This window comes from Macrotis lagotis, chromosome 7 (genome assembly GCF_037893015.1).
Source record: "Macrotis lagotis isolate mMagLag1 chromosome 7, bilby.v1.9.chrom.fasta, whole genome shotgun sequence".
NCBI classification, from domain to species: domain Eukaryota; kingdom Metazoa; phylum Chordata; class Mammalia; order Peramelemorphia; family Peramelidae; genus Macrotis; species Macrotis lagotis.
The window spans coordinates 104,932,549-104,959,938 of record NC_133664.1 but is presented as its reverse complement, the minus strand read 5'-3'; the positions used below and the strand labels follow the sequence as shown (position 1 = coordinate 104,959,938).

General features: G+C 35.4%; 2 pseudogenes; both read right to left on the bottom strand.

Annotated features, from left to right (window-relative positions):
- Positions 1-369: 369 nt before the first annotated feature.
- On the bottom strand, positions 370-3,163 carry LOC141492825 (ATP synthase F(0) complex subunit C2, mitochondrial pseudogene; annotated as a pseudogene).
- A 7,784-nt stretch (positions 3,164-10,947) lies between these two features.
- On the bottom strand, positions 10,948-16,590 carry LOC141492823 (ADP-ribosylation factor 1 pseudogene; annotated as a pseudogene).
- Between the last annotated feature and the right edge of the window lie 10,800 nt (positions 16,591-27,390).

The window sequence follows — 27,390 nt, the reverse complement described above, 5'->3', positions numbered from 1 at the left end:
GGTGTGTTTTGCCATTTCCTTTTCCAGCTCATTTTATAGAAGAGGAGACTAGGAAAAACAGGGTTGAGTGGATTGCCTGGTATCACACAGGTAGCAAGCATCTGAGACCATATTTGAATTAAAAAAGATGACTTTTTATGATTACATGCCTGGCAATATGCCACCAAGCTGTCCAGGACAAAAAAGGGGGTTTAATGATTTCCAGGGAAGAATATTACCCCTGGCATGAAGGGTGCTGAGTCCTGTAAAGAGCTAGCTTTCACCTTTTGTCCATCTGCCACTTAACTCTGACCTGAGACTCCAAGATGGAAGCACCCTTCCTGAAAACATGGACATTTAATCGACTGTCATTGTAACAAGAAGAGATTGGCAGGATGTGAAGTTGATGATAAGTGGTGCAGAGTGTAGAGCTGATCAGAACTCATCCTCTCCAAGCTAAATATTCACTTTCAACAAAAGCAGCCATCCCAAGGTAATATAACTACCAGAAGACTTAATGTCAATAGATTAGAGTGCTACTCTAAGTATTGACAAGTTTTTTCCTAACTTGGAAGAAATACTAAAACAACATAAGTTTTAAAAAAAAGTGGGATAAAAAAGGAGTGGGCAGCATCCAGAAATTTGTTGTACAACATCACATTTACTCATCTGGACCAAAATATTCACAAACATCAAGATTGGTTTGACAAGAATTATAGGGATATTCAGAAGCTATTAAATAATAAACATTCACTGAGGCAATTGTTAAGAAACTTCCTTAGGGTCATGCAAAAAGCAAGTGCCTGTAGTCATATTTTAAGTTCAGTCTTTCTAGCTCAGGGACCAGCACTATATCCACTTTTCCTCCTAGTTTTCTAACTGTAAGATGCTATAGTGCAGTAACAAGAAAAAAAATTAAGTGTAGATAGATACTTCTGTCCAACCACTTGTTCTGAGAGTTAACATCTCACTCTCTTTAGATGTCCCAGTTACAATAAAAAGTTTTCTGATTTTTTTCTTTAAGTAATACCAGGAAAAACTTATGTGAATCCTATTAAATGTAAAAACCACTCCACATTCAATTCCTTGTCTTCTAAAGGAATGTATCTGAAATCCTTAGACAACATATGAAGAATATATGAAAGAGTGATATGATAATCTAGTAGGGTAGTAAATGGTTATTGTGTTATTTTACTAGTCCCTTAGGGCCCAGACATTGCAGAGTTTTGGGATCATAGGTCAAAGAATGATACAGCACCAATATAAACAAGGAAACTTTATTTAATCTTCTTTAGCAGAAAATGGTTAAAACAACTGAAATTTATAAAGCTTTTTAGAATCACAAAGTACTTTACCTTCATAATCTCATGAGTCTCACAACAACCTTTTAAAGTTCATGTTGCATTTATCATTATCCCTATTTTACATATAGTAAAACTTAGCTACCAAGAGTTGAAGTTGCTTAATATGGACATATTGCTAGGAAGCAACATAGGTGGCAATTAAAATAGAATTGAAGTCAGATTTTCCTGTGTTTTGCCTGCCAAATCACATTTCTTAGTGCATTGCTTATGGGGGTAACTTGGCAATAAAATGAGAGGCTATGACCATATAAGCCAATGATAAATTTAAAAAGTCATATTTCTTGACTAAAAAAAAGTTTCTCAATGCATGGCCAAGATGGAGGAGAGAAATCAGGCACTGTTTTAAGCTCTCCTGCCTTTCCCTCAAAACCGACATGAATCAATCCTCTTAATCCATTTTGGGTGGACAGAACCTAGAAAAGAAATAAGGGGAACATCTCCCAGCAAGATCTATCACAGAGGAGCATGGTCATACCCAGGTCAGAGAGCAGAGACCCAGCACACAGGCATGAGGGTGAGATGGGGACTATCCTGAGAACTGTGACAGTGGGAACAAAATCCTTGGTGGTATTCATGGTTGGTGACCTGGGGGAGTTGCAGAGTTCATCTTAGGAGAACTCTAGTATAGTTATTTTATGATTTATGTTATTTGTTGCTACTTTACATTGGGGGGATTGCAAGGCAATGGGGTTGAGTGACTTGTCCAAAGTCCCACAGTTAGGTAATTATTAAGTGTCTGAGGTCAAATTTGAACTCAGGTACTCCTGACTCTAGGGCAGGTGCTCTATCCACTGAACCACCAAGCTGCCCCTTTACAGTTATTTAATTTTTTTAACAGCTTAATAACACAGTATTTATTTTTCTTCCCTCTGTCAAACCCTGAGTCCATGGCTTTCCCCAGGGCTGCCTGGTAAGATGGAGGGGGAAGTACACATGAGCTGGAAGAGTCATGAAAGGACCTGGAGGACGAGGAAGAACATTCCGAAACCTTGAGGTTGGAAATGGCTCCATCACATGGTGAAGAGGATGAGGAAGGCCACCATCAGGCAAAAGAGCACCATGGCCTCGAAGGGCAAAGCCTAGGATGGTATAGGAGAGCTGCTGCTTCAAGGAGGGGTTCCTGGCATAACCAATAATGAGGCTTCCACAGTCCCAATCGCAGCTCCAGAACCGGCCATCCCCACAGTGGCAGCTCAAACCCCGATGAACTTGGCTGCTGTGTCACTGTCCCGTGAGATGGCGCTAGTTTGGAATCCACATCTGGAGACAAGTGAGGTCAAGGGACCCGATCCTGCCAAAATGTTGAGGTTCTCATCTGTCCGAACATCTGGTGGTCTTAACACCATTGCAGCTGAGAGCTGCTCCTCACAAGGGCAGGGGTAGAGACGAACTTGGCGCAGGCCAAGTTCGGGGGTGAGGGGCAAAGCCAAAGAGCTGCCTGCGGAGCAGAGGAGACAGAGAGGGGGGCTCTATAGTTACTTTAAAAGAAATTTGTCTTTGCATCCCTTGCTGTTGCCTTTTCTTGTTCATATGTGAAAATGATGATGATTTGTTTGGGTTTATTTTGTTAATGTTATTTTGTTAAAGTTGTCTGTTATTTTGTTAAAGTTGTATTTTGTTTCAAGTAGTTTTTTTATTGATTTTTTTAGGTTTTTACAAGGTAAATGGGGTTAAGTGGCTTGCCCAAGACCACACAGCTAGGTAATTATTAAGTGTCTGAGACCGGATTTGAACCCAGGTACTCCTGACTCCAAGGCCGGTGCTTTATTCACTACGCCACCTAGCCACCCCTATTGATTTTCTAAGGTTCTTTAAGTATACCATCATTTCATCTGCAAAGAGTGAAGACTTTTTTTTCCTCATTCTTTATTCTAATCCCTTGTGTTTCTTTTTCTTTTCTTATTGCTAAAGCTAGCATTTCTAATACAATATTGAGTACTAGTGGAGATAGTGTTTCCTTGTTTCACCCCTGAACTCAGTGGAAATGCTGTTAGTTTATCCCCATTACATATAATGCCTATTGATGGATACTGCTTATCATTTTAAGGAAAACTCTATGTTCTCTAGTGCATTGAAGAGGAAAGGGTACTTTCTTTTGTCAAAGGGTTTTTCAGCATCTATTAAGATAATTATATGATTTCTGTTAATATTGTTATTAATATGGTCATTTGTTGATTGCTTTCCTAATATTGAACTATTCCTGTATTTCTGTTATAAATCTTGTCTGATAATGTCATATTATCATAGTAATGACTTGTAATCTTTTTCTAAAATTTTATTTAAATTTTTTGCTTCAATATTTATTAGGGAAATTTTTTGTCTATTTTGAATCTTCCTAGTTATCAGTATCATGTTGATGTCATAAATGGAATTTTGCAGAACTCTATTTTTTCACATAGGTTATATAAAATAGAAATTAATTGTTCTTTAAAAGTTCGGTAGAATTCACTTCTAAATCCATCTGACCCAGGAAATATTTTTTTCTAAAGGAATTTACTGATGCTTCTTCAATTTATTTTTCTCAAATGGGCTTAGTTAAGTGCTTTGTTTCCTCTTTTGTTAATTTGGATAATTTATATTTTATAAATGTTCATCCATTTCATTTATATTGTCAGCTTTTTTTAAATACATTTGGGCAAAATAGTTCTGAATTATCACTATTTTCTTCTCATTAGCAGTGAGTTCCCCTTCTCATTTTGGATACTGTGAATTTTATTTACTTTATTTTTCAAAAAAATATCAGATTAATTTTATTGGTTTCATGTCATAAACAACTCAGTTTTATTTATTAGTTCTATAATTTTCTTACCTTGAATTTTATTAATTTATCTTTTGACTTTCAGAATTTCTAATTTAGTATTAATTAAAAAAATTTTAATTTATTCTTTTCTAGTTTTTTGGATTTACTTGCATATTCAGATTATTGATCTCTATTATATTTATATGAGCATTTAAAGAAATAAAATTTCCCCTAATAATTGCTTTGACTATCACACAAGTTTTAGTATCATGTCTCATCATTGTCATTATCTTGAATGAAATTGTTTATTATTTCTATTATTTATTATTTGATCCACTAATTCTTTAAAATTTAGTTATTTAGTAGTCAATTTTTAGTTTGAGAGTCATGACATCAGAGAGGTGATATCATGACAAGCACATGAATTAGATTAGAGTGAGACAGTGGTGTACTAAGTCACCAGCCTCACTTTCTCTGTCAGAGCTATCTGGATGCAGTGGCTAGATATAAAGCAGGATGATTGGAGATGGTTCTGGATGTGAGGCATTACAGTTAAGTGATTTGCTCAAGGTAGAACAGTTAAGTGTCAAGTATCTGAGGGTATTGTGCCCTCTTCCTTGGGCATCTAGATGATATAATGGGCAGAGTTCTGTCCCTGAAGTCAGGAGTATTTGAGTTCAATATGACGGCAGATACTTACTAGATGTGTAACCTTGGGCAAGTCACTTAAATGATGATTGTCTTGTATCCAGGGTCATCTCCGGTTATCCTGACTCATATCTGGTCACTGGACCCAGTTAATTCTGGAGGAGCAAATGAAGCTGGTTACTTAGCACATCCTCCCCCTCACGCAAATCTAATTCATGTGCTTGTCATGGCATCATCTTCCTGATGACGTGTTCTTCGAAAAAATGAAGGACAAACATTATAATTTTTAGTTTATCCTTCCATGATGACTTTTTGTTATATATATATAATTTTATTGCCTCACGTTCTGAGAAAGATGCACTTAATAGTTTGTGTTTCTATATTTGATTGGGGCATATTTTGATTTGATTAGATTAGGACATATTTTATGCCCTTATACATGATCACTTTTTGTGTAGTTGTATTACAGAGAAAAAGATATATTCCTTTCTATCCCCATTCAGTTTTCTCTAATGGTTTATCCTATCTAAATCTTCTAATATTATATTCACCTTCTTAACTTCCTTCATCTTTATTTTGGGGGTAGATTTATCTAATTCTATAAGAGGGAGGTTGAAGTCCCCCACTAATATAGACTTGCTGTCTATGTCTTCCTGTAACTTATTTAGCTTCTCCTCTAAGAATCTGCATGCCATACCACTGGGTCCATATATGTTTAGTATAGATATTACTTCATTGTTTAGTGTACCTAATAGAAAAAATGTAGTTTCCTTCCTTTATTATAAGGGACCATCATTCACATGATCAATTTATACTATTACCCTGTGTCTGAGCATGCTTCTTTTAATTAATATAAGAGAAATACATTTCTTAAGTTATAAATATTGCCTTCCTTGTAGGGATGAAGATAGTTTAATCTTATTTATTAATAGTTTTCCCCTTTCTACTTACCTTTTTATGCATTTCTTAAGTTTTGTATTTGAAGATCAAATTTTCTTTTCATTTGAGGTATTGTTATCAGATAAGTTTGAAAGTTCAGTAGTTTGTTGAAATCTTTTTTCCCCTGAAAGAATATGTGGAATTTTAAAGAGTAACTGATTCTTGGTTGTAGTCCAAGCTTCTTCTCTTTCTGAAATATTTTATTTGAGGTCTTCCAATACTTAAATGTTGAAGTTGATAAGTCGTAAGTAATTTTTATGGTATCTCCTTGGTATTTAAAATGCCTCTTTTTGGTGGCTTGTATTTTCTCCTTCAGCTAAAAATTCTGAAATTTCGTTACAATATTCCTTTAAGTTTATATTCTGGAATTTATTTTGGGGTGGGGTGATCAAAGAATTTATTTCAATGATTATTTGATCTCCTTGTTCTAGGATATTAGGGCAATTTGCTATGGTTATTTCCTGCACTGTATTGTCCAGGTTCTTTGTCTTATCATGGCTTTCAGGTAGACCAACAATTTAGAATTTATCTCTTCTGGATCTTTTTTCTAGGTCAGTTGTTTTTCCTAAATGATACTTTATATTTCCCTCTATTTTTCCAGTCTGTTGATTTTTTTTTGATGTAATCTTGGTCTCTCATAGAGTCATTAAATTATATTTCCCCCTTACTAATTCTTAGGGATTTTTTCTTCAGTAAACTTTTGTGTTTTCTTTTCCATTTGGTTAAATTTACTTTTAGATAAGTTACAATTCTTTTCCAGATTATTTGCATTTCATTTTTATTAGTTACATTCCTTTTCTAATAGGTCAATTTTACATTTTGATGAGATATAATTTTTCCAGTTGGTCATTTTTCATTTTAAAGAACTTAATTTCTTTTTCCATTTCTTCAATTTTACTTTTAATTTTATTGTTTATTCAGTCAAATTTTCATTATTCCTCTGCATGACTCAAATTTTTTCCCCCATTTTTCTTCTTCATCTCTTTTTTGGTTTTTAAAAATTATTTAATTATTTAATTTATTTAATTTAATTTTAATTTAATTATTTAATTATTTAATAATTTAATTTAATTTGGTTTTAAAAATATATAAAATCACTTTGCTTGTTTTATCTTATCTCTAAAAATGGACATGGTAGACTTTTAGGTCACTTATAGTTCAAAATATTTGATAATATAAGAACTTATTTTACTGAATTCTCATAATACAAAGTAATGGAATCTTAGAATATAAGAACTGGAAGAGATGTTGAAGATCAGTGATGTAGACAAAAAAATTCTTTACAAAACACAGCTGAACAGTGGTCATCAACTCTGTGTTTGAAGGCCTTTATTAAGGAGGAGCCTATTATTTTCTGAGGTAGCTCAGGCTTCTATTTCTGCCTCTAGGGTTTTCTTAGCTATACCATTGATTCCCATGATTCTTTCATTTTTGCCAGTATTTGAAATTGTGGAGTATACAAGAATTCTTTTCCATCAAGAATTCATTTCAGTCTGTGAATACAGATTAAAATAGATAATGTACCATGAGAATCTCTTTCTTTTTTTAAAAAAAAATATTTATTTGTTTTTTCCAACTACATGAAAAGGTAGTTTTACCATTCTTTTTTTTGCAAGATTTTGAGTTTTATAATTTTTCTGCCTCCCCCTACCCCTAACAGAGAGCAATATGATATAGGCTTTTAATTTATTACCATGCTAAACATAAATCAATATTGAACATGGGAGAGAAAATCAGATCCAAATGCAAGGATTGCAGAGAAAAAACAATACGTAAGAAAATTTTTAAAAATTGAAAGTAATAAGCTTTGGTCTTCATTTAAACTCCATAGTTCCTTCTCAGAAGATGGGTCTTGTATTTTTCATCACAAGTCTTTTTAAATTGTCTTTGATTATTGTGTTGTTGAAATGAGCAAGTCCAATATGGTTGACCATGACCCCATGTTGTTGTTAATATATATATATACAGTCTGTCTGTCTTTACTCATGAATGAAAATTCAACATCATTTAACCCAAAATTCTCTAGGTTTTTCTGAAATCCCATCCCCCATGATTTCTTATAGAACAATAGTGTTTCATTATATACATTTACCACCACCCTTTGTTTAGCCATTCCTCAATTGATGGGAAATACCCTCAATTTCCATTTTTTTCCATTTCAAAAGAGCTGATATGAATATATTTGTATATGTTCAATTTTCACCCTCTTTCATAATCTCTTCAAAATACAGACCCAGTAATAGTATTGCTGGATCAAAGGGTATGCACATTTTTATTACCCTTTGGGCATAATTCCAAATTGCTCTCCAGAAAGGTTGGATCAATTCCCAACTCCACCATCAATGCAATAGAGTCTCAGATCCCCTCCAACATTGATCATTTTCCTTTTTAATTATACTGGTCAATCTGAAAAGTGTGAGATGGTACCTCAGAGATGTTTTCATTTACATTTAGAGCAATTTTTCATACAACTCTAAATAACTCTGATTTCGTCATCTGAGAATTGTTTTTCTATATGCTTTGACCATATATCAATTGGGGAATTATTTTTAAAATAAATTTGCCTCAGTTCTCTAATTTATTTTATAAATGAGTTCTTTGTCAGAAACACTAGTAGTAAAAATTGTTTCCAAACTTACTACATTCCTTTTAATCTTGGTGCTCTTGTTTATGCAAAAACATTTTAATTTAATATAATCAAAATTATCCAGCTTGTTATATAAAATGTTCTTTAGCTTTTCTTTGGTCATAAACTGACCAAAGATCTGACAGGTAAACTATTATTTGTTCTCTGAATTGGCTTATAATATTACCTATCATGTCTAAACCTGTACCCATTTCAACCTTAACTTATATAGGTTGAAAGATATTGATCTATGCCTTGATTTTTTTTTTAGTTGTTTATTTTTTTGCAAGGCAATGCGGTTAAGTGGCTTGCGCAAGGCCACACAGCTAGGTAATTATTAAGTGTCTGAGGCTAGGTTTGAACTCAGGTACTCCTGACTACAGAGCCAGTGCTCTATCCACTGCACCACTTAGCCACCCAGATCTATGCCTTGTTTCTGTCATACTGTATTCCAGTTTTCCCATTTGCTTTTTATCAGAGTGAGTTTTTAGCCCAGAAGCAGGAATCTTTGGATTTATCAAACAGTAGATTACTATCGTCATATATTGTTATTTCTTTAGTAACTAATGTATCCCATTCATCCACCACTCTATTTCAGTTTTGATGACTGATACTTTATAATATGATTATTCCTATTCTCTCTAGTATTTTTAGTAAGAATTTGTACTGTATTTTGTCAAAAGCTTTTCAGCATCTATTAAGAAAATCATATTATTTCTTTTAGGTTTGTTACTGTAATGCCAATAGTTTTCCTAATATTGATCCAACCATGCAATTCTGAAATATTGTAATTCTTTGCTAATATTTTATTTAAATTCTTTGCATCTATATTCATTAGTGAAACTGGCCTATAATTTTCTTTCTGAGTTCTGATTCTTTTCATTTTAGGTATCAGCACAATATTGGTGCCATAAAAGGAATTTGGCAGGCTTCCTTCTTCACCTATTTTTTCAAATAATTTATATGAATTTGGAAGTAATTGTATCTTGATTGTTTAGTAGAATTCAGTTGTCAATCCATCTGTTCCTGGAGAGTTTTCCTTAGGGAATTAATTAATGGCTTGTTTAAATTCTTTTTTTCTGAGATAGGGTTATTTAAGTATTTAACTTCCTATTCTTTTAACATGGGCAATTTATATTTTTGTAAATATTCATACATTTCACTTAGATTATCAAATTTATTGGCATACTGTTCAGCAAAAGAATTCTTAATCAATTCTTTAATTTCCCTCCCATTTTTGGTGAATTCACCTTTTTCATTTTTTGATACTAGTAATTTGGTTGCTTTTTTCTTTGTTTAATCAAATTCACCAAAGGTTGATCTAATTTATTGTTATTTTTCATAAAACCAACTCTTGATTTTATTTATTAGTTCAATAGTTGTCTTGGTTTTGATTTTTATTAATTTCATCTATCATTTTCAGAATTTCTAATTTGGTATTTAATTGGAAATTTTAAATGTATTATTTTTCTTACTTTTTAGTTGCATGTCCAATTTATTAATCTCCTTTTCTATTTTATTCATGTAAACATTTAGAGATATAATGTATACCCTAATGATTTTTTTGATTGTATACCATAAATTTTGGTATATTGTCTCATTATTGTCATTGTCTTGGAGGAAATCATTAATTCTTCCTATAATTTATTGTTTGATCCATTCATTCATTAAAATTAGGTTATTTAGTTTCCAGTTGGTTTTAGGTCTATCTCTCCATGGTCCTTCATTGGACATGATTTCTATTGCATCATGGTCTGAAAAGTATGCATTGAATATTTCTGCCTTTCTACATTTCCTTATCGGGTTTTTACACCCTACTGCATGATCAATTTTTGTGTAGGTGCCATGTGCTGCAGAATTTTTAAAAAAGTTATATTCCTTTCTATCCCCATTTAATTTTCTCCAGTGGCCTATCATATTTTCTATTCACCCCTTTAATTTTCTTCTTCCTTATTTTATGGTTGGATATATGTAATTCTGAGAGAAGGACATTGAGATCCTCTACCAGTAGTGTTTTGCTGTCTATATCTTCCTATATCTAAATTAGCTTTTCCTCTAAGAATTTGAATGCCTTGGTAAACACATGTTTAGTATTCAAATTAATTCATTGTCTATGGAAATTTTTAGGAAGATATAGTTTTCTTCCTTATCTTTTTTTTAATGAGATATATTTTTGCAACTGCTTTATCTGAGCTAAGAATTGCTACTCCTGCTTTTTTTCACTTCTGCTGAAGCATAACAATTTATTCTCTAGTCTTTTACCTTTATTCTGTGCCTATCTCTCCACTTCAAAGTTGTTTCTTGTAAACAACATATTGTTGGATTCTAGTTTATAAACCACTCTGCTACACACTTCTGTTTTATGGTATAGTTTATCCCATTCACATTCACAGTTATAATTACAAACTCCATTATTGCCCTCCTTTATTGTCCTTCCATTAATATTTTTCCCTTTCTTTCACCCTATCCCTCCTCCCCAGTGTTTTGCCTCCCTCAATGTGTTTCGCTTTCTATCCATGACTCTCCTTTTTCTTTCCCCTTTCCCCTTTTCCTTCCTTCCCTTCTATTAGTCCTTTCCCTCCCCCACACCCCTCCTAATATCCTAATACTTGAAAGGTAAGGTAGATTTCTAAACTCAACTGAGTGTGTGTGTGTGTTAATCCATCTTTGATGAAAATATGATGAGAGTGGGATTCAGGTGTTTTTCACCTGCTCCCTTATTTCCACATATTACAATAGATCTATTGCACCTCTTCACATAGTGTAATTTACCCCTTCAAACTACCCCTTCCTCCCATTTTTTACAATCCACCCCTTTTATAATGAAATATTTTTTTAATCATTCCATCGAAGTCATGGACATACCATGAATTCCCATGCCTTCAACCTAAGTATTTTCCTTCTTATTGACTTACAATTTCCAAGAGTTTTAAGAATCTTCCAGGTAAGGATGCAGCCAGTTTAAACTTATTGGATCATTTTTTCTTCTTTTTCCCTTTTCATATATCTCTTGAGTGTCTTGTTTGAAGGCCAAATCTTCTGTTTAGCTTAGGTCTTTTTATCAGGAAAGTTTGAAAGTTCTCTATTTTGTTAAATGTCTGTCATTCCCCTGAAAGAAAAGGCTCAGGTTTTCTGTGTGAGTTCACCATAAAATATTTTTTTTGGCAAGCATATGTCTGGCATTCTTCTTTTAATAATTCAGAGATTTTATTCTAATAGCTTTAAATATAGTGCTTGTTTGGTGAAATGAAAACTGAAAACAAGTATACAAAACAGTTGATTACTAATTGTGTATTGAAAGAAGTAAGAGTTTCCACAATATCAAACAAACCAGTTCTGAGTTTTTCCTGAGATAAAGTTTAACAGCTCAAGCTTCTTCGATGTTTATCAAAATACAAAAGAAAAAAAAAGTAAAGATCCTTTATTCAGATGGCAAATCTGATCCTTGCATTAATGAAAGGTGGTAAAGGATATTTCACACATATACAGATAGGGGGATTGTTCCAAAATGGTAACAAATACTTCTAGAATGGAATGACTCCCCAAGTTCTCATGATCAATTTATTTTCTTTCAATACATGGACACCTTAGAGAAATGTTTAGTGTTCTCAACTGTGTTTTTTGAAATAATCTCCAGTCAAGGTTTGGCACTAAACCTAGGCTGCCCTCACTGTGGAAATGTTTCAAACAGAAGCACCACACCCTTAACCAAAATGAAAAAGCTGTTTTTTTTGTTGTTGTTGTCCAAATATGTCAGAAAGCTCTTCCAAGTGCTTATAACCAGCCATCACCATATCCTTCCTCTTTGTTTTTAGGTTTTTGCAAGGCAAATGGGGTTTAAGTGGCTTACTCAAGGCCACACAGCTGGGTGATATATTAAGTGTCTGAGATTGGATTTGAACCCAGGTACTCCTGACTCCAGGGTCTGTGCTTTATCCACTGCGCCACCTAGCTGCCCCACACCATATCCTTCTTAAGAGTGTGATGGAGAGCTAATAATGGCCTGACTTGAACTGCAAAAGGGGAAAAAAAGGTCTAGTTATAAACGGTTTATGATTGAAGACCTAATGCTCTCAATGTGTAGCCTGCTCTGAACCACAACCTCAAAGCTTTTTTCTTAATGAATATCCATGTAAGCACAAATACCAGCACAAACTCTATGAAATACATAAAGATCCAAAGACATAGCATTATGTGAATCTCTATTTTAACCATGCAAAATTGATCACTTGTTTGATTTTTATAATTTCTCAAGTTTCAAAAGAGAAACTGCAGATAATTACAATGGTCTGGTATTCAAGTTGTTACTGCAAAACCTATACTAAACATATTTTTCTGTTCTGTGTGTTCAAGTATTTTACTTGTCTTTTTTATTTTTTTACTATTTAAAAAAATTACACTGAGTTCAGGTTAAAAACCAACCACCGAAATGAATCTCAACACAGGTCTCACAAGCCAGTAGGAGTAGCACTCAACTGTGCTGCTTGCACATTAAATCCCCAGGAACTCAAGTGTCAATGTGTTTAAAATCCCTTCCCAGTACTAAACTGTGAGTTGATATTTTTTGAAATAAAAACAGCTGAGTAATAATGCATAGGAGCGCCAGAAACTGCCCCATTGGATACATAAACTATTTACACTAAATAAGAAACTTTTTCCAGGCCTGTATTTGCCACATTTACAGCATGGTGCAATGCATACTGTGACAAGGGGTAGGGAAAAAAACCACTTCCGGCACTCAGTACCAATAAGTAGCACAGTTTGCTACATGAGAATAAAGTGAAGGGTGAATAGGAGGAAATTAGAGGGAGAGAAGGAAAGAGGGAAGAGGAAATTTTGTTGTTTCATTTCTGGTTTTGGAACTGCTTGGAAAACCAGTCCAGTCCTTCATAGAGCCCATCCCCGCTGGAGGCACAGGTGGCTTGGATGTACCAGTTTCCATGACAAACAGAATGCAGTCCAAGTTTATCTGTGATTTCAGCTGCATTCATGGCATTGGAAAGATCCTGTTTGTTAGCAAACACTAATAAGCTAATAAGGCAGCATCTCTAAGCTCATCCTCTGCCAACATTCTTATCAGTTCTTCTTGGGCTTCATTCAATCATTCTCTGTCATTACTGTCAACCACAAAAATCAGTCCATGTGTGTTCTGGAAGTAATGGTGCCATAGAGGTTGGATCTTGTCCTGGCCACTGACATCCCACACCATGAAGCTAATGTTTATATATTCTACAGTTTCTATGTTGAAATCTATAGTGGGAATAGTAGTTATTATTGCATCCAGCTTCAGTTTATACAAAATGGTTGTTTTTCCTGTAGCATCCAGACCAACCAACCTTTTTGCCAAAGAGCCCCTTGAAGAGTTTAGCAAATATATTCCCCATGTTCCAGGTGTGATTTGTTGAACACTGGCAAAAAAACTTCCCCTTGACTGTCTCCTCAGTATGTCTGGCATTCTAACAAAGTGTCCAACCTATCATAGTTCCATTCTCTGTAGTAATGTTGGAATGCTAGGCAGGTTAGCTTGAGAAAGACCTCAGTGTCTGGTATCTTCTCCTGCCAAATGATCTTCAGAATCTTCCTAAGACAATTTAAATGGAAGCAAATTCAGTGTTCTGACATGGTAGACTCTCCAGGTTTCACAGGCATATAGCAATGAGGTCAGCACAAGGCTCTATACACCTTCAGTTTGGTAGTCACTCTAATACCTCTTCTCTCCCATACTTTCTTTTGGAGACTCCCAGATACTGAGCTAACTCTGGAAATAAGAGTGTCAACCTCATTGTCAACATGTACCTCCTTGAGAAACTGACTGCCAAGGTAAGTGAATTTGTCCACAAGTTGATCTGACTGATCCAGATATTGGTGTCCTCTTTCTCCCTCACCACTATACCACTCCTGAAACTGCATGCTAGATCAAAGAGGACGACCTTCTCCATAGAGGCGTACCATTCTTCAGACCTCCCTCCTATAGCCACATTGAATGTGATTTTACATAGTCTAATTAGAATATAAAGTCTTGGACATCAAAAATTGTGTCACTTTGTCTCCTATAGCCAGCTCTTACCACCATAATTTATAAATAAATTCCTTTGAATGATTGTTTTTGTTCTCCCTATTTTCTCTCTCTCTTGAAGACCAGACATCAATAGAGCAAGGAATTAGGAAGCTAAATGGTGCCTGATGTTAAATGAATAAATAATTCATTAAGCAATGATTAGGTGCTTTTCTCTTTTCCATGTAGGATTTGGAACAGTAGAAGTTTGAGAGAAAAGAAAGCATGGGATCTGAGAAATAGAATTGAATGGGATCTTGAGGGCTCATTAGTAGCAGAGGATTAGCCATATAATCATAAATTCAGGTTATATAAAAATAAAAGGTATCAATAAAATTAGAAGCTTTCTTTGAAAGTACTCTTGAGATGAGACTTTAGAAAGGCCTGGAAAGACTTGATGCTGAGTGAAGTGAGTAGAACAAGGAATACAAAATATACATTAATGGCAACATTATGAGATGAATCAATACTATGGACACGACTCCTCTCAACAGTTCAATGATCAAAGGCTGTGATTAAAAGGCTAGACAATCCTCAGAGATATGTTATGGGAAATGAAATCCATATCCAGAAAGTCAAAACAAAGAAAATAAAACACTGTGGAATCTGAATGTAAAGCAAAGCATACTCACTTTTTAAAATTTCTTTTATGAGATTTCTTTCATTCTCATGTTTTTTGTCCTTTAGTTCTAATTCCTCTTTCAGTACATGACAGATATGGAAATATTTGAAACATGATTGTACATGTAAAACATTTACCAGATTATTAACTGCCATGAGGAGGTAGAACTCAAAAAGTTGCAGAATGATTGCGGACCTTTTGCACCACACTGACTTTCGTCCTTTTTAGGAAGACCTGAGGACAAATTTGTCTTTTGACACTTAGTATTTGTGTGACCTTGGATATGTCATTTAACCTGTGGCTTTTGTGGGGTTTTTTCTTTCACTGCAAAAATAAGCTTTTGCTCTCTCTCTCTTAAAACTGATGGATTTCAATCAATCAAAAACTATTTGACACGCCCTGGCTTACTCTATCCAATATGCCACCTAGCTTCACTGGAAATAAAGGAATATATGGTTGTTCAAGATGCACCAGTACCTCTGCTAGGAGGATTGCTGAATGCTTTTCACTACTTCTTACAACTTTTGGAGTCTTTTTTGCCAATCAACTCTCTCCTATGACTCCAAGAAGCTATAACAAGTGCATTGTCTAGGATAACACAGTTATTATTTAGGATAACACAGCCATTAAGTGACTAAGATCAGATTTAAATTCAAGAAGATGAGACTTTCTGACTCTAAGTCTGGTACTCTATCCAATATGCCACATAAGGGATATTAGACTGATTACCAAACTGAAGGTGTACAGAGCTGTTGTGCTGATCACATTGCTTTATACCTATGGCCCTATTTGGGAATTTTTTTACAAAGATACTGAAGTAGTTTGTTATTTTATTCTCCAGCTCAATTTACAGATGAGGAGTCTGAGGAAAGCTGGGTTAAGTGAATTGTCTTGGATAACACAGCTATGAAGTGTCTAACATCATATTTAAATTCAAGAAGATGAGATTTTCTCACTTCAAGTCTGACCCTCCATCCAATATGCCACCTAACTTCACTGGAAAAAAAAGGGATATATGATTGCTCAAAAAACACAAGTACCTCTGATCAGAGGACTGCTCAATGCTTTTCACTGGACTTTACAACTTTGGAGTCTCTTCACCATTCAACTCTCCCCTGTGACTCCAAGAAGCTATAGCATATGCAGGAGCCACACCCTGAGAAACTGTCTTGGCAGACAGTTTGAGGGTAAGGGTTCTTAAATCCTTGGTGAGTAAGCATTTGAAGACTTCCCTGAAAAAATGGGTGGACATAAGCAATTTATTCCAATGTGCCACGTTGGCATTGTAGATTCAGGTGCTTTGAAGTGCTTACAACTTGCTTATAACACTGCATCCTCAGTCATAAATATTCATCTTGACTTGTCTCACCATTGTGCTATGATGACTGAAAGAAAGAATGAAACCAGCAACTTCACACACCTGTATCGTTTAAACCAAATTTATCTGTGAATCAAAAGACATCATCTAGGGACAGTTGAGTGGCACAGTGGATAGAACACTGGCCCTGGAGTTAGGAGGACCTGAGTTCAATTCCAGCCTCAGACGCCTAATAATTACTTAACTGTGTGACCTTGGGCAAGTCACTAAACCCCTTGTCTTGCAAAAAACAAGGAAAAAAAGACATCAATATCATTTAACTATTTTTATCTATCTCAGTCTAGCAGCAACAAGCAAGTGACAAAGCAGCAGTTGTAAATACACTGGAATAGGTAGTCAAAATACCCTGTACATAAATAGCACAGACCATAAGGATATGGATGGCACTTCTCATAGACTGAAGAAGCTGTGATATTCAATGGCCCTGTAAATGTTAGAGTAGACTTTTTTAAGGAACAAACTGTTCACATCCTCACATGAAGAAAATCTGGAAAATGACACCTAAAAATTGTCTACTTCTAAGTCTGACCTGCTAACCATAGCAGGTGGGGACCCCACCCTGTGGATGAAATTTAAAAATGTATAAAACCTTTTGAAAATTTGATTTATCTCACCATCAGTACATGAAATGTGTACATACTTATGGGCAAGTCAAAATTCAATAACAGACCTGAAAGATGAACTGCTCTTATTATGTAAGAATTTGACAGACCTTTCATCTAAATAGCAGCTCTAAGTGACACAAATCTGGTCAATAAAAAACAACATGCCAAAGCTGGAGCTGGAAGCACATTTTGGGGTAACCACAGTAATGGGGAGCACCAGAAAACTGACATAGTTCTCACAATCCAAACTAATAAAGTCCAGAAGGCTATATGCCTCCCAAAAAGAGTGAAGGAAAACTCATGGCAATATCACTTGAAATCAATTGTTACAACCTTGTGCATTTGATCCCAACATGATGAACCCCGTTGTAGTCAAAGAAAAAAAATGTATGAATACCTGGAAACCCACATATTAACATGTCAAAGGATAATAAGAACATAATTCTGGATGTCTGTAATGACAGAATAGCCACATGACAGGGAATCTTGGGAAGAACTGTGTCAGAAACAGCAATGATTCAATTACTACTGAAGAATTGTGCTTCTCATGATTCTCTTCTTACAGCAGTGTCTTCTATTAGACATAAGAAATCTTCGTGGGTGCACCCTTGGAAAAAACTCAAATATTTACATTAAGTCATTATAAGGAGAAGAGCTAAGCAGGATGGAAGGGTGACGATGTGAGATGCAGAGTTTTGTACTGATCATAGGCTTATCTTTTCCAAGATAAATATTCATGTTCAACAAAAGAAGCAAAATGACCAGAAGACTTAATGTCAACATATTAAGAGTGTTTCTCCAAATATTAAGAGCTTGTTGCTATCTTGGAGAAAAAGCTGAACCAAAACATGATTGGTAAAGTGGAGTAGAAAAGGAGTAGGCAGTTTTCAGAGACTGTTGAAAAATGTTGCATTACTCATCTGGTCTAGAACCCTCACAAACATCAAGAGCAGTTTGACAAGAAAGATAGGAAAATTCAGAAAGTGCTAAATGAAAACTGACACCTCCACAGGGCTTGCCAGCAGGATAGTTCATCTATCTCTAAGAGGCAGTATTTAATACTAGCAAAAGTAAAGTATAAGCAAAGCTTAGAGGGATGCAAGATTCTTGCCTCAGTAAGAAGGGAGATGGAAACGTAAGACATCAATACTAAAAAAAGAAGGGAGATGAAATAAAATTTTGCACTGTTAGTAATGATCCAAAGCATTTTGCAATACTCTAAAGGCATCATCAGACCAAAGATCTATGGTACATCTCAACTATTCAGTGCAGTTGGAGTCACACTGATTAGAGATTAAGACATGATCCTAGAGAGTTGAACTGTACATTTCCATTGTCCATCTATATAAAGTAAAAGGAAATAGGTTGTCCTTTGACAATGACAGAGAAGGTGATGGGATCCTCTCTCTTAGTCATAGTTGGGAAGATATTTGCCAGATTCTCCTTAATAGTCTGATCCTTCTTTTGAACTATAGTCCTCTACTCAAGAGCTAGTATGGATTCAGAAAGGGTCAAAGTATATTTGAATTGGTGTTTGTTGCCTGATGACTCTAAGAGAAATGCCATGAGCAGAAGAGAGTTCTCTACACAACTTTCACTGAGGCAAAGGGTAAGAGATTTGTCAGGATCACACAGCAAGCAAATGCCTACAGTCAGATATAAAAAAAGGAAGAAAAAAATAGGATTGTGAATAGCTACTCTTGTGCAGCAACTGATTTGTGAGCTAACATATCACTCTCTCCAGAAGTCACAGGTAAAAGAAAAAATGTTTGGTTGATTTAAAGTAATCCCAGGGAGTCCTATATACATCAAATAAATCTAAAGACCACTACACATTAGATTCCAATCTCCTAAAGGAATGAATATAGAATCCTTAGGAAAAAATTGGTGAATATGTAAGAATGAAATTATAGTTTTACAGTGGAACAATGATTATTCTATGATTATACTATTCTACTATTCTATACTATTCTAGTCGCAGTATTGTTGGACCACAGGTCCAAGAATGGCATATGCACTTTCCTTTGCAGCAGAGGTGACCAACTTTTAGTCTCCTGGGCCTAAGTGCTCAAAAAAACTCCTCAAAATCTGCATAAAGAAGCCAATACCCATTCATGAAGACAATGCTGCCCACACCACCAATAACCACAACAACCAATGTAATGGGGACCCACTTTAATGAGTACAGAAATCTACTTTGGAATGCTGACTTGGGCACAGAGCTGTTTTAGAATTCAGATACCAGGGAAAAAAGCATTATAACTACCTCCCAAAAAAGAATTGTCAGAGTCACATTCATCAGAATACCAGATATGAGATATTCTCACCCATATTAGTCCAAATCACTAGCAACTAAAATTCTTTAGCAGAAAATGGTTGAAACAACTAAATGTAATCTCACAAGTCTCACAAAAACTCTGAAAAGCTCATGCTACATTTGTCATTATCCCTTTTTGACAGATGCTATAGTTTAAACTTCAAGAATTAGCTGGTGATACAGCTAGGAAGTATCAGAAGTAGAGCATTTTGCCTGCCAAACTACAATGCTGTAATGCATTGTTTACTGACTGGGGCAATTAGGCAATAAAATGAGTGGTTGTCCATATATGTCAGTGATTAGATAAAAAAAATCATATTGATATATAAAGAAAAAGTTTCTCAGGATGTATTATTGGGGAGGGATCTTATAAAAGTTGCCTTCATAAACCAAAAGAGAAGAGTTCTTGCAAGAGGACAAGGGTCTTAATGCTACAGTTTCAAAAATTGGCAAAAAAATGAAAGGAATCAATGACTTAGAGCTGGGAAGACCAAAGTGAGAGGAAGAGATGAATAGATTTTATTAACTGATGGGATCCTATAGGATATGTCTCCCCCTTAATAAAGGCCTTATAACAAAGGATGGATGACCACTTTTCAGATATTTTATGGAAATAATTTTGTTTGGCTAAAACGGTTATCTTCAAGGTCCCTTCTAGCTCTTATATTCTAAGATGCCATTACACTGAACTGTGAGAATCAGTAAAATAAGCTCTTACATGATCAGAGATTTTGAGCTATAAGAGAGTTTAGTGACCCTCATGTCCATCTTTAAAATAAGATAAAACAAACAAAGAGATGTTAAGTATCTTGGCTACTTGGCTAATCAGTACAGACAGAATTTGAAGTCATGATAGGTACTTTTTATTAAAATTTATTTATTCACCTGTATATTTTTATGTTTACAAAATTTCAGGGTGGCTAGGTAGCACAGTAGATAAAGCACTGGCCCTGGAGTCAAGAGTGCCTGGGTTCAAATCCGACCTCAGACACTTAATAATTACCTAGCTATGTGGCCTTGGGCAAGCCACTTAACCCCATTTGCCTTGCAAAAACCTAAAAAAAAGTCTACAAAATTTCCTTCCAAGCTCCCTTTCTACCTACCTCCCTTCAGTGGTTAACAGTCAGTTTAACAATGTACATAATGTACATACATAATTTTGATAAACACGCTTACAGATTAGTAATTTCCAATATGAGGAATTAGGATTAAAGTAAAGAGATGCATAAGAGATAATTTTTATGAAGTGTTCATCAGCTTCTGAAAGGTTGTTGTTGTTGTTGTTGTTGTTGTTGTGTGTGTGTGTGTGTGTGTGAATGTTTTGTTTTGTTTTGTTTTGTTTTTCTTCCTCTGGATGGGGATGATATAGTTAATAGCCAGGCTGAAGTCATGGGTTCTTGAGGCAAAATTCAGTATGGTACATTCAGATTCATATTGTCTATGAGGTGTCTTGTATGCATCCTTAATCCCAAAATCTTGCTTCTGGTGGTTTAATCACAGGTCTGATCAGGTTGGGGTCAATTTTTTTGCCTTATACTGACATAACTGAACATAGACACAAACATCCACAGGCAGACTCCATTCTTTGTAATGTATATATAATGTAAAGCAAAAGATTGACACTAACTTGATGAGACCTGTGATTAGATCAGGTCTGCTCTATCTGGGTCCAAGGTCACATAGTGTCTTTGTCCTTTACAAATGACTTATTACTATACACTCCTTTGTGCCCATTAGTGTAATGACCAGGTTGGGGAAAACATTACTAGAGAATGGTATAGGAGTGAATGTACTAGTTAGATTGTAACTCTGACCAGTGACTGGCATGGGAATAATAAGCCTTTCAAACTTCATATGAGACTGGATATTGAAACAATTCAAAACCTTTCTTGCTAGGAGAAATGGCCCTTTTCTGCAGAGTTTATTAATAAAAGCTACTTTAATCACTCTGCACTAAGTATTTATTATTTTGAGCCATTCATTACAATTTGGGGGGACCTCTGTCCGGGATTATGATGTAAAATCCTTTGATATTTTCCTAGAAGAACATGAGAAAAGAATTCTCGGACCTGCTTGAATTCAAGCAAATTCTCAGCTTTCTTTTCCTGGAAAAATGGAGATTTTTTAAACTACCCAGTGGAGTCGAATGATTAAGTACTTGAGAGTAAAAACCAAGCTAAGGGATGGTCCATTAAGGTGGTGAGGTGGTGGCCAAAAAAACTACCTTAAAGACTGAATGAGGAGTTCTCATGCTGGACAGGGTCTCAGGGGGAACTATCCCAAATAAAAGGTCAGAGGATCAGAGGAAAGGAGTACCCAAAGTGGGGAAGAGGAGTCAGTGTTCTCCTCCAGGAATTTGCCCCCCTAAAAAGGTCCACATCAAGAGAAGTCACAAGCTGACCAGAGAAGCCAGTGAGCCTCAGGACTGGAAGTGCTAGAAGGAAGAGCAATTGGATCCAAATAGGTCTCTTTGTGTGTGTGTGTGTGTGTGTGTGTGTGTGTGTGTGTGTGTGTGTGTGTGTGTCTGTGTGTGTCTGTGTGTATCTGTGTGTCTGTGTGTCTGTGTGTCTGTGTGTGTGAGTGTGTGTTCCAGCCAGTGTCTTTGAATTGTATGTGTGTTGTCCTGTCCATGATTAGCTGTGTTCCGAGCAGTCTACACCAGTCTTGGCCTTGGGGTTTTTCAGGGTCTGGGGGTCCTGGTTTAAGTTTTAAACAATAGGCAGGGTTAGAAGGTGAGCTAGAAAAATATCAGAAGATGGGGGAGGAAGTAGGATCTAGAGTTATCTTTGTCTCCCTCATGAAGCTCAGCCCCTCCCCTACTATGACAGGAGTAGCTGTGCAGGTGTGTGGAGCTGGAGAAGGGAGGGGGAAGAGAGAGTTCTAAAAGAGGCAGCATCTTTAATAGTTGATGCTTTCATGTCATAGGGGATATTATAATTGTGATAAATTAAGAAAAAGCTGTGAAACTAAGAAAATTGAGACACGGTCCAGCATGAAAATGAATTTTCTAGGTAGGTTAGGAGAAAGAGGAGATAATCTGGGGGATGTGAAAGATACAAGAAGAAGTCTGAGGGGCAGCTAGGTGGCGCAGTGGATAAAGCACCAGCCCTGGAGTCAGGAGTACCTGGGTTCAAATCCGGTCTCAGACACTTAATAATTACCTAGCTGTGTGGCCTTGGGCAAGCCACTTAACCCTATTTGCCTTGCAAAAACCTTAAAAAAAAGAAGTTTGAGAAGGTATGGGAAGGAAGAGTTCTTATTCCCATGGCTGTCTAAAGGAATGTCCCATGCTCCCTGGGTTGGGGGGGGGGGGCGGCATGAATGTGGAGGCTTAATCTCATCCCATCCCCTATTCCATTACACTGCCCATGTGTCCTGGAGTTCAAGCTGGAGAAGTGCAACAGCCTTGGAGAGAGAGGGAGGGGCTGGACAGGTGACTTGTCTTTAATGGAGTTAATTGATTAGCTATAAGGGGAAAGCAAGACATATATGAGATATGTGGTAGGAAAGTAATAAGAATCCAGAGTTAGGATACTGAAACTTGGGTATTTACAAAGAAAAATGCTAACTTGAAATTTAAAATGGTTGATCTTGTGAGGCCACTGAGTTGGGGAAGATTTTGAAAGGAAATTATGTTAAATTGATCCCATTGTTCTGACCACATGATGTAAAGCACTATACACTCTGAAACATATATCCTTTTTAAGATCTAAACTGGATTTTTGAGGATCATTTTGAGAAATATTGTTAATTAATATTAATTGATTCATATTGTTAAAGTCAACAAAAATCTTTGTACAGAATGGGAGCAATTAAACAACTTGGATTATTAAAAAGATTTTATCTAAGAGAATGCTTATGGAAGCTTTGTGGCAATTGGGATTTACTGCATGTGATGCAAATTTGAGAACCCATTTATGCTATTCAAAAAAAATAATAATTATACAATCAGGAATATTTGCTGCTTTCTTTTGGGAAAGAGATAAACTCTAAGAACAGACAAAGCTTTGTAAAAGGCATTTATGTGGTGTGCTTATTAAATTCTCTATGAGCTAAATTTTTTAATGTTAAGCCCCCCACACACACAGACACACAGACACACAGACACACAGACACACAGACACACAGACACACACACACACACATACACACACACACACACACACACACACACACACACACACACACAAAGAGACCTATTTGGATCCAATTGCTCTTCCTTCTAGCACTTCCAGTCCTGAGGCTCACTGGCTTCTCTGGTCAGCTTGTGACTTCTCTTGACGTGGACCTTTTTAGGGGGGCAATACAATAATACAATAATACAATTAATTAATACAATAATAATTGTACTGAACCTATTTTAATTAATGAAACTTAAGGACTTTAAGTATTCCCCTGTTAAGTTTTTGAAATGTAACTCTGCTGTGTCAAAACCAGAGAATATATCATCAATGTTCCCTTTCAAGGTCTCTTTGGCCCAAATAATTTGTGAAAAACTTTGTTTTCTACCTGGTATTTATGGAAGGGGATACACATACACACACACACACACACACACACACAAACACACATACAGACATAAAATCAAAGTAGCTTACTTAACATCTGTCATTTGAAAATAAGAAAATGTATCTATTTGAGATCGTGTTCTATGTAAATGTAACACTAAAAGTTACATTAGGGTTTTGAAATTATTATATGTATATGATTGAATTCATGAAGAATCTCATTTTCTTTTTGAAAGTAGCAGTATATTTGGGATAAGAGGTAAATAAGTTTGGAAAATAGAAATGTAAAATCCATTGAGATAAGTTTAATGTAGTTTAATAATTAGATGTTTAATTTTAAAGATGTCAAGATTGTAGATTTCTTCCCTCATGGTAACTGCAACACAGAGGGTTACTGAACAAGAAACTGTAAAGCACATCCTGACCTTGGGATGCTTTCTGTATGCAGGGAGTGGGGGTAGGGGGGAGGCTCTGAAGAATGGTTGAACAATGAAAAATTGTGTACCCCCCTGTAAGGTAACCTATTGATAAATAGATGTTGAGAAATCCTTATCAGTTATGTGATATATTTTTGAAACTGCAGAGATATTGTACTTACAATTATTTGGTTATCTGTTGTGAAAATATAAGTCATTTGAAGCTGTAGTAATGGCACTGATGTCTGAAATTAATAATTAAATAATTTGAAGGGATAATGACAAGAATATTAATCATGATCTTCTCTGGGATCACTGATATTACTAAGCTTTGTATTGAACTTGGTTTAGATCTGTGAGTTTATGTGTGATGTAATAATGGAAAGATTGTTTTGTAAAATCTATGTGCTATTCTTATTACTATTTTGTTATATTTGAATCAATGACAGATTTTGAAGGTTTAAAGTCATATAAAATGTTCTAAGGGTTTGAAATAATTTTGAAAGTAATAATTTGTATTTTTAAGCATGGCTAATAGGTAAATGAGTTTAATGTAAAGTTGTCTTTATATAAATGTTCCAGTTATATACATATATATATATGAATTGGGATTATTGTGGTGATATATTCCAAATCTGTGGTTGTTTGCTTTGAAATAATAGCACCCATATAACATGAGAAGGAAAATAATAACAATAATTTTTTTGATCTGTTTGTGATAATCTCTTTTTCCCTCTTGTTTTGTTTTTTTATTAAAGATATTATTAGAGTTTTACAATTTTCCCCCAATCTTGCTTCCCTCCGCCCACCCCACCCCACAGGTAGCACTCCATCAGTCTTTACTTTGTTTCCATGTTGTACCTTGATCCAAATTGGGTGTGATGAGAGAGAAATCATATCCTTAAAGAGAACAGAATTCTCAGAGGTAACCACATCAGACAATAAGATATCTGTTTTTTTTCCCAAATTTAAGGGAATAGTCATTGTACTTTGTTCAAACTCCACAGCTCCTTCTCTGGATACAGATGGTACTCTTCTTTGCAGACAGCCAAAAATTGTTCCCAGTTGTTGCACTGATGGAATGAGCAAGTCCTTCAAGGTTGAACATCACTCCCATGTTTCTGTTAGGGTGTACAGTGTTTTTCTGGTTCTGCTCTTCTCACTCAGCATCAGTTCATGCAAATCCCTCCAGGTTTCCCTGAAATCCCATCCCTCCTGGTTTCTAACAGAACAATAATGTTCCATGACATACACATACCACAGTTTGTTAAGCCATTTCCCCAATTGAAGGACATTTACTGGATTTCCAATTCTTTGCCACCCCAAACAGGGCTGCTATAAATATTTTTGTACAAGTAATGTTTTTACCCTTTTTCCTCATCTCTTCATGGTATAGACCCAGTAATGGTATTGCTGGGTCAAAGGGTATGCTCATTTTTGTTGCCCTTTGGGCATAGTTCCAAATAGCTCTCCAGAAAGGCTGGATGAGTTCACAGCTCCACCAACAGTATAATAGTGTCCCAGATTTCCCACTTCCCTTCCAACAATGATCATTATCCTTCCTGGTCATAGTGGCCAGTCTGAGAGGTGTGAGGTAGTACTTCAGAAAAGCTTTAATTTGCATTCTCTAATAATCAATGATTTAGAGCACTTTTTCATATGGCTATGGATTGCTTTGATCTCCTCAACTGTAAATTGCCTTTGCATATCCTTAGACCATTTGTCAATTGGGGAATGGCTTTTGTTTTAAAAATATGACTAAGTTCTCTGTATATTTTAGAAATTAGTCCTTTGTCAGAATCATTAATTGTACAGATTGTTTCCCAATTTACTACATTTCTTTTGATCTTGATTACATTGGTTTTATCTGTGCAAAAGCTTTTTAATTTAATTTAATCGAAATCATCTAATTGGTTTTTAGTGATATTCTCCAACTCTTCCTTAGTCATAAACTGTTCCCCTTTCCATAGATCTGACAGGTAGACTAGTCCTTGATCTTCTAATTTGCTTATAGTATTGTTTTTTATGTCTATGTCCTGCAACCATTTGGATCTTATCTTGGTAAAGGGTGTGAGGTGTTGGTCAAATCTAAGTTTCTTCCATACTAACTTCTAATTATCCCAGCAGTTTTTATCAAAGATGGAGTTTTTATCCCAGTGGCTGGACTCTTTGGGTTTATCAAACAGCAGATAACTATAATCCTCTCCTGCTTTTACACCTAGTCTATTCCACTGGTCCACCACTCTATTTCTTAGCCAATACCAAACAGTTTTGATGACTGATGCTTTATAATATAATTTTAGATCGGGTAGTGCTAAGCCACCTTCGTTTGCATTTTTTTTCATTAAGCTCCTGGCAATTCTTGACTATTTATTTCTCCATATGAATTTACTTACAATTTTTTCTAACTCATTAAAGCAATTTTTTTGGAATTTTGATTGGTAGGGCACTAAACAGATAGTTTAGTTTTGGTAGAATTGTCATTTTTATTATATTAGCTCTCCCCATCTGTGAGCCGTTGATATTTGCCCAGTTATTTAAAACTGATTTAATTTGTGTGAGAAGTGTTTTATAATTGTTTTCAAAAAGATTCTGAGTCTGTCTTGGCAAATAGACTCCCAAATATTTCACACTGTCTGAGGTTACTTTGAATGGGATTTCTCTTTCTAGCACTTCCTGCTGTTTCTTACTAGACATATATAGAAAAGTTGAGCATTTATGGTGGTTTATTTTATAACCTGCAACTTTGCTAAAATTGCTAATTGTTTCCAGTAGTTTTTTATATGATTTCTTGGGATTCTCTAGGTACACCATCATGTCATCTGCAAAGAGTGAGAGTTTTGTCTCTTCCTTCCCAATTCTAATTCCTTCAATTTCTTTTTCTTCTCTAATTGCTTATGCTAACATTTCTAATACAGTATTGAATAGTAGTGGTGATAATGGGCACCCTTGTTTGACCCCTGATCTTATTGGGAATGCCTCTAGCCTCTCCCCATTGAATATAATGCTTGTTGATGGTTTCAGATAGATACTGCTAATTATTTTAAGGAACAGTCCATTTATTCCTACACTCTCTAGTGTTTTTAATAGGAATGGATGCTGTATTTTGTCAAAATCTTTTTCAGCATCTATTGATATGATCATATGATTTCTGATAGGTTTGTTATTGATATAATTGAGTGTACTAACAGTT